The sequence below is a fragment of the Eptatretus burgeri genome, chromosome 14 (genome assembly GCF_056783735.1).
Source record: "Eptatretus burgeri isolate ZD-2024b chromosome 14, Ebu_testis_v1, whole genome shotgun sequence".
Lineage (NCBI taxonomy): Eukaryota > Metazoa > Chordata > Myxini > Myxiniformes > Myxinidae > Eptatretus > Eptatretus burgeri.
The window spans coordinates 28,185,827-28,195,826 of record NC_140974.1 but is presented as its reverse complement, the minus strand read 5'-3'; the positions used below and the strand labels follow the sequence as shown (position 1 = coordinate 28,195,826).

Here is a 10,000-nt window from a genome sequence, read left to right as displayed (position 1 = left end):
TGTCTTTCTACCTACCTCTCTCTGCTCTTATTGAAGAGGCCAATGATTTATAATGACTGGTCTCTGATCTCGAATGAATTAAACCAATGGTGAGGCACGTGTGTGTGTCGATGTGTGTGTGTGTGTGTATGTGTGTGTGTGTGCGTGTGTGTGTGTGTGTGTGTGTGTGTGTGTGTGTGTGTGTGTGTGTGTGTGTGTGTGTGTGTGTGTGTGTGTGTGTGTGTGTGTGTGTGTGTTGCTTTCCCTGTCTGTCTCTTCATCTATACCCTTGACTTATTATTTTTTTTTTTTCAGCACTATCGCACAACATCAGCTGTTGAAGCAATCTTGTACAACACATGATTTTCTGGAGGTAAATATTTCTGAATTATTATTAATATCACTCGTACAACACATGATTTTCTGGAGGTAAATATTTCTGAATTATTATTAATATCACTCTCTCTTTAGAATGTCGCCTTATGTTGGTTGCATCATTAGTTTGGACGTGGTTTTGTCAGTACACTGGAATTCATTTTATTGACCTTGAAAGGATGACAGGCTCCTGGTGTGTTAATTCAGTGGTCAACGAGGCTTATTCATATTACCATGTAATTATCTTTATAGAACCTAATTATTATCCACTTTTTGTTTCAAAACAGAATATGGTGTCTGAGTTTCGAAATCACAAGGCATCTGAAGAAGATTGCTGGGAAAGATTATACATTCTCGCAAATGAATATTTAATATTTTCAATATTAATAAATTATATTTGTTTTGTTTACAATTACTTGATTCTGAATTACAAGAAAAGAATAAAAGAGATGTAAAGGTGGGGGGGGTTGGGGGGGAGGGGGGGGGGGTAGGTGCACTCCCCCAATGACCCATCACCCCCTCATCCCATCCCTCCCCTCCCCATGTGTGTGTGTGGGGAAGGGTGGGGGGTGGGATGAGGGAGGTGGTGGGTCAAAGGTGGGGGCGCACAGGGGGATGAGGGGGGTGGGGCTTGTGTGGGCGGGGCTTGTGTGGGCGGGGCTTCGGTGGGGGCTTGTGTGGGTGGGGTGTGTGTGGGAGGGGCTTGTGTGGGCGGGGTGTGTGTGTGGGTGGGGCTTGTGTGGGTGGGGCTTGTGTGGGCGGGGTTTATGTGGGTGGAGCTTGTGTGGGAGGGGTTTATGTGTGTGGAGTTTTTGTGTGGAGCTTGTGTAGGCAGGGCTTATGTGGGAGGGGTTTATGTGGGCAGGGTTTATATGGGCAGGGGTTTATGTGGGTGGAGCTTGTGTGGGAGGGGTGAATGTGGATGAGGCTTATGTGGATGAGGTTTGTGTGGATAAATGTGTGAGTGGAGAGATGGGGTGATGGGTGGATGAGTGGAGCTTGTGTGGATGGGGGGATAATTTTTTAATTAAATAAACATGTTGTGTGTGTGGGGAACTAATTAACTAATCACTAATTATGTGAATATGATGAATATGGGTGGAGCTTGTGTGGGGTTTGTGTGTGTGGAGCTTGTGTGGAGTTTTTGTGTGGAGCTTGTGTGGAGCTTGTGTGGGGTTTGTGTGGGCGGGGTTTCGGTTGGAGGGGCGTGTGTGGACCGATTCAAAAAGGGGCGGAGTCAAAAATTTCAATTTATTGGAGCTTGTGGGGGGTGTGTGGTGGGGTTTGTGTGGGGTTTGTGTGGGCGGGGCTTGTGTGGGCGGGGGCTTGTGTGGGTGGAGCCAAAGGGGCGGAGTCAAAAAATTTCAATTTATCTTTGTCTTTTGTAATTCCTGTGAATAAAATGAACCTAAAATCTCTTCCCTTCCAAATCATATATCTTATAAGTCCAAGGAACCGTATCTATTACATCAACAATTTTAAAAAGCTCGTTGGTCCATCTTTTCGTATAACCTTTTTCAAAATGAGATTTCCACCTATATATTCTTACGATATCACCAACTTTGAACTTAGGTTTTCTGACATTAATCTCTTTTTCATATTTTAATTTTGTAAATGTTTCTGATGGCTTCATATTTGTTGATGTGTGAATCGTGTCATTGTACTTATCCACAATATCTTGAATAAAAGATGACCATTGTTGTGAACCGAGTTGTGTGAATTTTTTATATAGTCTCTCTTTTAAGGTACGATTAAAACGTGCAACTACAACTGCCGTTACTTCATTGAAGGTAATGTATAATGTAATACTGTTATTTTTTAGAAAATTCATAAATGTCTTGTTATAAAACTCCCTATCCTCATCAGTCAACAATTTTTTATGTTTTCTCTTACTGTTATTAAATATCTGTTGGAAAGCTAGCATAAGAGTATTACCTGTTTTGTTTTTTAATGGTACAACCCACGCATATCTACTCCTCAAATCAATAACGGTTAAAGCATACTTGTACCCCTTATCATTATTGAGTTCAATCAAATCAGCAGACCAGATATAATCAACTTCCTTGGAATAAACTTTCCTTCTCTGAAACTTTGTGAATATTGGTTTATGTAATTCATCAGCTAATTGCTCTTCAGTCTTAATGGCATCATTAGAGCCTATAAGTTTTTTGAATTTCCAAGTCCAAGTTTCAATTTAGCACTAATCATCTTCTTCACAATGAACCTATCAACTTTTTCTCTCAAGGTTGGATTTTGTATCAGAGACAAATTATACAACATTTCTCTATCGGCTTCATGCTTTTCTTCCAACGTTGTGGTATTCCCATAATCAATATCGTGTCTCATGCACACTTCATCAACTCTATTGATTGGTTTACTCCAGGATTTAGGATTGTCTGCCTCATCTAATCTTTTATCCAAGTTTGTGCCTGGACCACAGAAAGAATACCCTGGAAGATGTAATTCCCCTGGTATTCCAGTAGTTGTAAATTTACTTCCTGATAAAAACTTTTGTATATCTCCTCCTAGTTTGTGTTTGGAGATAAATTGATTTTTTTTTTGAACCACACACCGAACATATACGTTTTTTGTATAACCCTGTTATTTTTACTTTTAATATATGAAATATTTTTAGTGTTAGTTTTCTTTTTTACATTTGAGACAATAACTCATTTATTTATGAGAAAAACTCCTGCAGAGTGCAAAAACCTTTTTAGTTTCCAACATGCACATTTGAATCTTAATTTTTAAAACATAAAGAATCCTTAGAAATGCCTTCACTCTCTCCCCCATTTATTTAAGAAAAAAAATAAAAATGAAAAACTTGAATTAAAATACCTGTCTTCTCGATGTCAATAGTCTTGTCGAAAGTATTGTAAATAGACATCAATTCTTTGTTTTCCTCCTCGGTGGGTTGAGTTATTTTCTGTAATACCCATAATCTTTTTAATCTCACTGGTTTCCATATTTTGATATTTATTTTGTCTCGCTCTTTCCTCCCTCTCCTCCTTCTCTTTCTTCTCCCTCTCCTCCCTCTCCTTCTCTTTCTTCTCCCTCTCCTCCCTCTCTCTCTTCTCTCTCTCCTCCCTCTCTCTCTTCTCTCTTTCCTCCCTCTCTCTCTTCTCCCTCTCCTCCTTCTCTCTCTTCTCTTTTTCCTCCTTCTCTTTCTTCTCCCTCTTCTCCTTTTCCTCCTCTTCCCTCTCTTCTTCAACTCCTTCCTCATCCCTTACTATCCTTGAATCGCTTACACCCCATAGAATATTATACATATATTCATCAGGATTTCTTGTTATTCCTGTATCCAAAATAATTTTTTTTACAACAGGAAACCAATAAAATTTCTTTTGAATTTCTAAAAGAGCCTTACCTTTTCTTAACTTTATAATTTTTTCATTATTTAACATTCTAAATTAAATCTAAAGTTGTCGGTTTATCAACATCAGCATAATGCCAATCTTTTATTGAAAATACCTCATTCTTATGTTGTAGAACATATTTATTAAAATACCGAATACCCTTTTCTTGAAGGTATGCTTGGACACAGAAATGATAATTTTCTTGGAAGCTTCTTGCTGTCATTTATGTATTAGAAATATATGTTAGAATAATATTATGGCACGAAACACCTCCCCATCTTCCCATAGTTAAATCATTTTGTATTTCCTTACTTATTATATATAATCCTGTTTTTTCTGTTTTCATGAGATAAACAAGGGCAAAACCATTATTATATTTACCCTTATTAAATTCTTTTATTTGTTGTTTACTAATCGTAGCCCCACAAAACTCATTCTCGATACCAAGTGGATAATATTCTTCCTTACGAGACTGATTTAATTGTTCCAGGTCTTCGAGGTTAATTTTAAATGACCAATTATACCCTAAATCATTCATATCATACCCCCATTGTTCTATTCTCATACAAACGATACGCCCTTCTTTATAAAAATTTATTTTAATTCGAACTGTGAATTCTGTATGACCTGGAGATAATATCAACACTTCTGTATCTTTGGAATACACGGCTGTTTTATTTAAGGATATATATATTGTGATAAATCGCTTAATCTCACCAAGTCATTCGCGTCAGTCGGGCTTGGATAATTTTTTAATTTATAAGCATTTTTCATGTTAATATTTTTGGTTATATTATATTTATGTCGTTCAGCCTGTGCCTTTGTGTAATAATTTGATAAATCAATATCCAGTTCTTGAGATACACCAAAGATAGAACCATCTTTACCAACATAAGTCATTTATATTAGATTAAAAATAATATCATAAAAATTTTTATTTTTGTTGAGTTGAAATAACACATATAGGCATAATTGGCCACAACACTTGGAATTTAATTCTTGGACTTGAAATGTTTGATAAACACCATTCTGTAAGAATTTTATGACTTCAACAGGTGGTGGAAGACCAAAACTATCAAAATAATATTTGTCTTGACTATTAAAAATACAAACCCAATGAGAACCGTTCCCATTATTATCTTCTAAGTTCATAATAATATTCTTTGTATGTTTCGGCACATTTGTTAATTCATCTCTCATACAAATAACCACATTATGAATTTTTAATTTCTTACAATATTTGACAAGTTGTAAATTTGATGTTGTATTCTTTCCAAATTCTTTCAACCACTCATCAATGCTCATTTATTTATTAGAAAGATATAATCCATTACCTCTTTTCGTTAATTTTACACCTGCTTGTGCTATAGAAGAAAGCATATCTCCAACTAGCAATCTCGCTTTATCAGGCAGACCTTCAAGTTTTTCAGCAAAATCGACAATTACACCACTTCCACTAATTTGTTTCTCCAACTCTTTGTTATGTCTTTCCAATTCTTTTTGAGCCTGGAGTTGAGCCTTCCTTTCGTTGGCAGTTTTCACCGCTGTTGAAATACCACCCGTCAATGCTCCAACCGCACTTAAACCTGCAAATAAAGGAATTAGAAATGGGAGAAATCCTCCACTCGTCTCTCTTATTGAATATTTTTTCAACATTGGTTTTGTCATTTTAATTTTAAGTGAGCCAGTGTCATTCAAGATTTTAACCTGTTCTCTTGTGAGAAAAACATCAATTCTTACTGCTCCTTTTTCTCTGAATTGTATTAACGTTAATCGTACAAGGCTTTTGATTTTGAACACAAGATGATAGTTTATGAAGATTGATTTGATTAACATATACCCCAGTTGGTACTTTGCCACTCATTTATTTAACAAAAAATTATGTGAGACTAATCATCACACCATTATCTGTATTAATCTGCAATTCTGTTTCTTCCAAAAGCAAACAATATGTATCAACTTCTTCACTCTCTCCTCTTTCAATGTATAGGGAAGTATCCACTCGATTAGACTTTATAGTTTCCTTTTGAGCGCTCAGGTCAAACGCATAGATTGTATACAAACTTTTAAATGCTGTCATATCCAAAAATAGGTTCTTTATTTCCATTACTTTCACACACCTTTTTTGGTAAGACTTGTATGCTTCCAGCAAAATCATTTTTTTCCCAATTAATTTCCCAATCTATCTCGTGGGTAAAATGTTCCATCTAGAGAAACGCGAAGTTGTTTCACCTTAGCATTATCACTCAATGCATTATTCTTATCAGTCGCAGTATCACCATCTGGCTTTTTAAAAATGATCCACAGATATCGTGGCTTTCCTTCCAGAACACCCAAATTCCACGTGTAAGTTGTTTGATTGAGTTTAACGTGTTGACATCTTCTTTTGAGGTATGATACACTGAGTGGTTTCTTTGAGTTAAGTCTTCGATTCAACATCTCTTCTGTTTTAAGATTAGGAGTATATTCACTGATATACCAACTCATTTCCTCAATTACAAATTTATTCTGATCACCAAAAGCACTACCAACACCAAAAAGCAATCGATTTTCATTATCATTCCTTTGTAGTTGAAATCTAATTTTAAGGCCATACAGAACTTTATCATGATCACAAAATCCAAATATACCTTTAAGAGGAACTGCCACAGTAAAACTATTTTCTGCTTTTGTATCATCATTATACATTCCTTTCCTTTGAGTATACCCAGGGTCTGTGTTTGTTCTCTTTGACATATCAGGAATAAAACCTTCGACAGACCCCTTTCCATTCTATCACTGAATGTATAGAGTGTAAATTTTATCATTTCAGATACAGCAGAGACATAATCAACCGCTTCAACTTCTTGTGTTCCAATATACAAACGCACACCATCAAACATTTTCCAGAAGAAATCATTTACAAGTGTAGCGTTTGTGTTATTCCCAGCCTTAGTGAATTTAAATTTACACAACAAGAAACTTTCGGAGAGATTCAAATAGGTTTGTTGATTATTTATTTCAAAACTTTTTGTACCATTCGTATTCCAGTCTGTTCCAGTTATTGCATTTACCTTGAAGTAATCTTCTTTTTTTAGTGGAGTTTGAGATAATAATAGTATCATCCAAATCATAGATACTATCAATTGCTTCCATACTTGTATTTATTTAGGAAAAAAAGATGTTAAAACTTTTGAAACCCTGATCCAAGTATTTGAATTATTTTCTGTCGTTCTTGGGGGGACAACTGAGTTTTGCCTTTCTTAATTTCTTTATTGCTTGTAATTTATGAGATTCTTTCCTGAGCATCTTTTATACTCTTTACAGCACCTGCTACATTTCCACAGCAGAAGCAGTTGAACCAATTAGATCTTTATGTTTAAGAATAGTTGAACCAATACCCATGAGAGTATCAATTATCCCATCTCCTCTAAATTGATGTCCAACACCCCTTTGTCTCTAGGGTTTATAGTATCCTCACAAGATACATACCTTCACCCTTGTAGTATGGGGAAAGGAACATCCCATCGCCTGTAATTATTTTATATTTTCCCAACTCGTGTTTCCTCCCACTAACCATCGTATTTATTTATTGGAAAACTTCACGTAGGTGAATTCTGATGGATATAACTTCTCCATTAAAAGAAATCACACGATTATCTTGGTCGGTTATCCTAAAATTTACTCTGTGTATGGTTTTTCCTGACACAGGTAGATAAACCAAATTTTTTTGGGCTCCATATTGAATTTATAACCAATTGGGGTTGAGTATGCGCTGAATGAAAATATTGTATTTGTTTTTAATTCCATCATTATAAGCACCATCAATCAAATCACAGTGAATTAACACTGAATTTATTCCTGAGGATATTTGAATGACATTATCACTGTAAAAACGTCCCATTAGTTTCAATCTTTTTTGAGGAGAAACCTAATAACTCTCTAAATGAATTATCAATTGTGAAATCAACCTTGTAGTTATTTTTAACTTTAATCGTTGATTTTGAAGTATGTTTTGAATGTTTATAAATAATATTTTTTTGGTTCATCACCCTGTTCTTTCATAAGACGAGCAATTTCGGAAGATATTTGAGAAATCTCATATGCTCCGGGTGAGACTGTTATCGCTTTGTATCTACTTCCTGGATTATAACTAAACTTGTCATTTTTCTCGGTTATATTAAATAAGGTATTATAAGTTTCCATGGACAATAAAGATGCCTCATATTCTTTTGTTGTGTCAAGTTGTAGTGGGTATGGGAATGAAGATGTGTGGTCGCTTGTTGTGAAATTAAAACTCAGGATTGTGCTTCTCATCTTATTTAATATGAGATAAAATGTCTTTATATTGAGATTTATTAATTATTTTCATGTTCATCAACTGGTCTAAAATGGCTGCATTTATGCTTCATTAAAACAATTGTTATTTCCAGCCTTCTCTACTGCCTAACAACAATAACAGTCTATTAACTAATTGCGATGGGTCATTTGGAAGAAAACTAACACCTGAACCAAGGATACTTTAAAGCCTGAATAATGTGTTTTCTCCTTCTCATTCTTCCTACTTTTTACCAGAAAAGAATAACCTTATAATTTAGAGTGTTCTAGCAGGATCTAAATATATACTCTATCATCATTATTTTCCATATCCAATGGTTTATCAATATACTTTGATTCATCCCTCACAGTTGAACCTTTAGTCTTCCATCTTTTTGTGAGAAGAAAACATTAATCTCGGGAGTTAGTTTAACAGGGGGTTGAGCAGAACCCAAGAACCTTAATTCATCTCATTAAATATCAATACCTTTTCTTGAACAAGATGAAATCATTGCTGATTGTTCTGTTGGAAATGAGTCCTGTACTTTGGTTTTTTGAACCCAGCTGAATATTCATTGTTTTTGAAGAGCATTCACAATATAATCTCAGGGGGGTCGCATTAATCTCTCTTCCAGTTGTTGGAAATAAACCTTCATCTATCATATTCTAATTCTCCTAAATGCTCTAATTCTTCCTCCGTCCATTTGACTGAAATCTTTTAACATTTGAAGTTTCTCTTTAGGAGTATATTCCTACTGTGGGAAATGTGGAAACATCTTTCATTTTCCTTCCCAAGTTTTTAAAAAGTGGGGTTTTCAAAAAAAAATCTCTCTTGTTTTCTTTTTCAAATAAGCTTTTCGCCTCCGTTAGTTTCTGTCTCACAGTTTCTTCTTTATGTCTTCCCGTTGTTTTACAACTTTTGGAAACCAACTTCTTGATGTTCCCCAAATCTTCGGCTCTTTCTTTTTTTTTTTGCATCCATTTATTTATTGAAAAAATATCATTTAATATCTCATCTTGTTTCACAACAATATATTTATATTTTTCAGTCGTGTGTTTCCATGTAATCCTCAAATTCTTTTTTACTACATAATGTAGAACAATTGTCTCTCCAAAAATTGTTTATATCTATTGAATTCAACTCTTAAAATAAAATAAAAGTATTAGCATTGTTTCTGATGGAACTGACGAGGAAGCTGAAAAGTACGATTGACTAAGATAAATGGGCAATTACAGAAGAAGAATCGCTCTCCCTCTTGTGTAGTAGCTGTCCATTACCGTTTGGTTTCTCTCATTAACACACCTAATCCAAAGATAACGAGGTTCTTTTTGGATTTATCCAAATCTTTGGGGGAGACGGTATATCATCCAGATTATCACTCAGAATACAAGTTAACATCGGTTTTGATTTCTTTTTTACATCTCTGTGTATCACAAAAATAGTTGTATTGGCACTTTCAATGTTAAAATCACATTTAGGTTTTTTTGAAGTTTTAAATAAACCGATTATATCTTCTTTTTGAAGACTAGCATTAAAACCTTGTGAGAGTAGTTAGATACTCAGGTTGAAAACTCGACTTTGTGAAAATTATTAAATTATCATAATCTAAAGAAAGTTGGGGAGTGAGGATCATCTTGTAAAAGTAAGCAGGTTTTTTCCACATCCACTTGAACCAACTATGAGGCATCTTAATGAATTTGGGAGATTTTTTATGGTTTGTCAAATTTTATCTTATTTTCCCAAATGGGTAAAAAATCATTCATTTATATATTTGGGAAAACAGGTTATTTAATTTATTATTGGCTTTTTTTTCAAATTCTATATTTTATCCTAAGTTCAGACGTTTAACTTCAAGATAATCCATTATTTTATTTTATTTAGCACAATATTCCCAGTTGATATTTCCCCGAAAAATCACATTCATGAATAATATATAAACAACAATCCTTTGAACATTTCTCTAATATTTGAAGGCTTTCTTCCCTTGTAAGGA

The 10,000-nt window shown here is 34.7% G+C and overlaps 1 protein-coding gene and 1 long non-coding RNA gene across 2 annotated transcripts in view; both read left to right on the top strand.

Annotated features, from left to right (window-relative positions):
* Positions 1–797, top strand: part of LOC147012865 (uncharacterized) — a 1,774-nt gene extending 977 nt beyond the window's left edge. The window contains exons 3-4 of the long non-coding RNA XR_015051094.1: positions 295–352; positions 642–797. This is a non-coding gene — a long non-coding RNA (uncharacterized LOC147012865). The remainder of the gene's footprint in view (positions 1–294; positions 353–641) is intronic.
* The window catches only part of IGSF10 (immunoglobulin superfamily member 10), a 92,702-nt gene that overhangs the window by 37,079 nt on the left and 45,623 nt on the right, over positions 1–10,000 (top strand). The window lies entirely within an intron of this gene.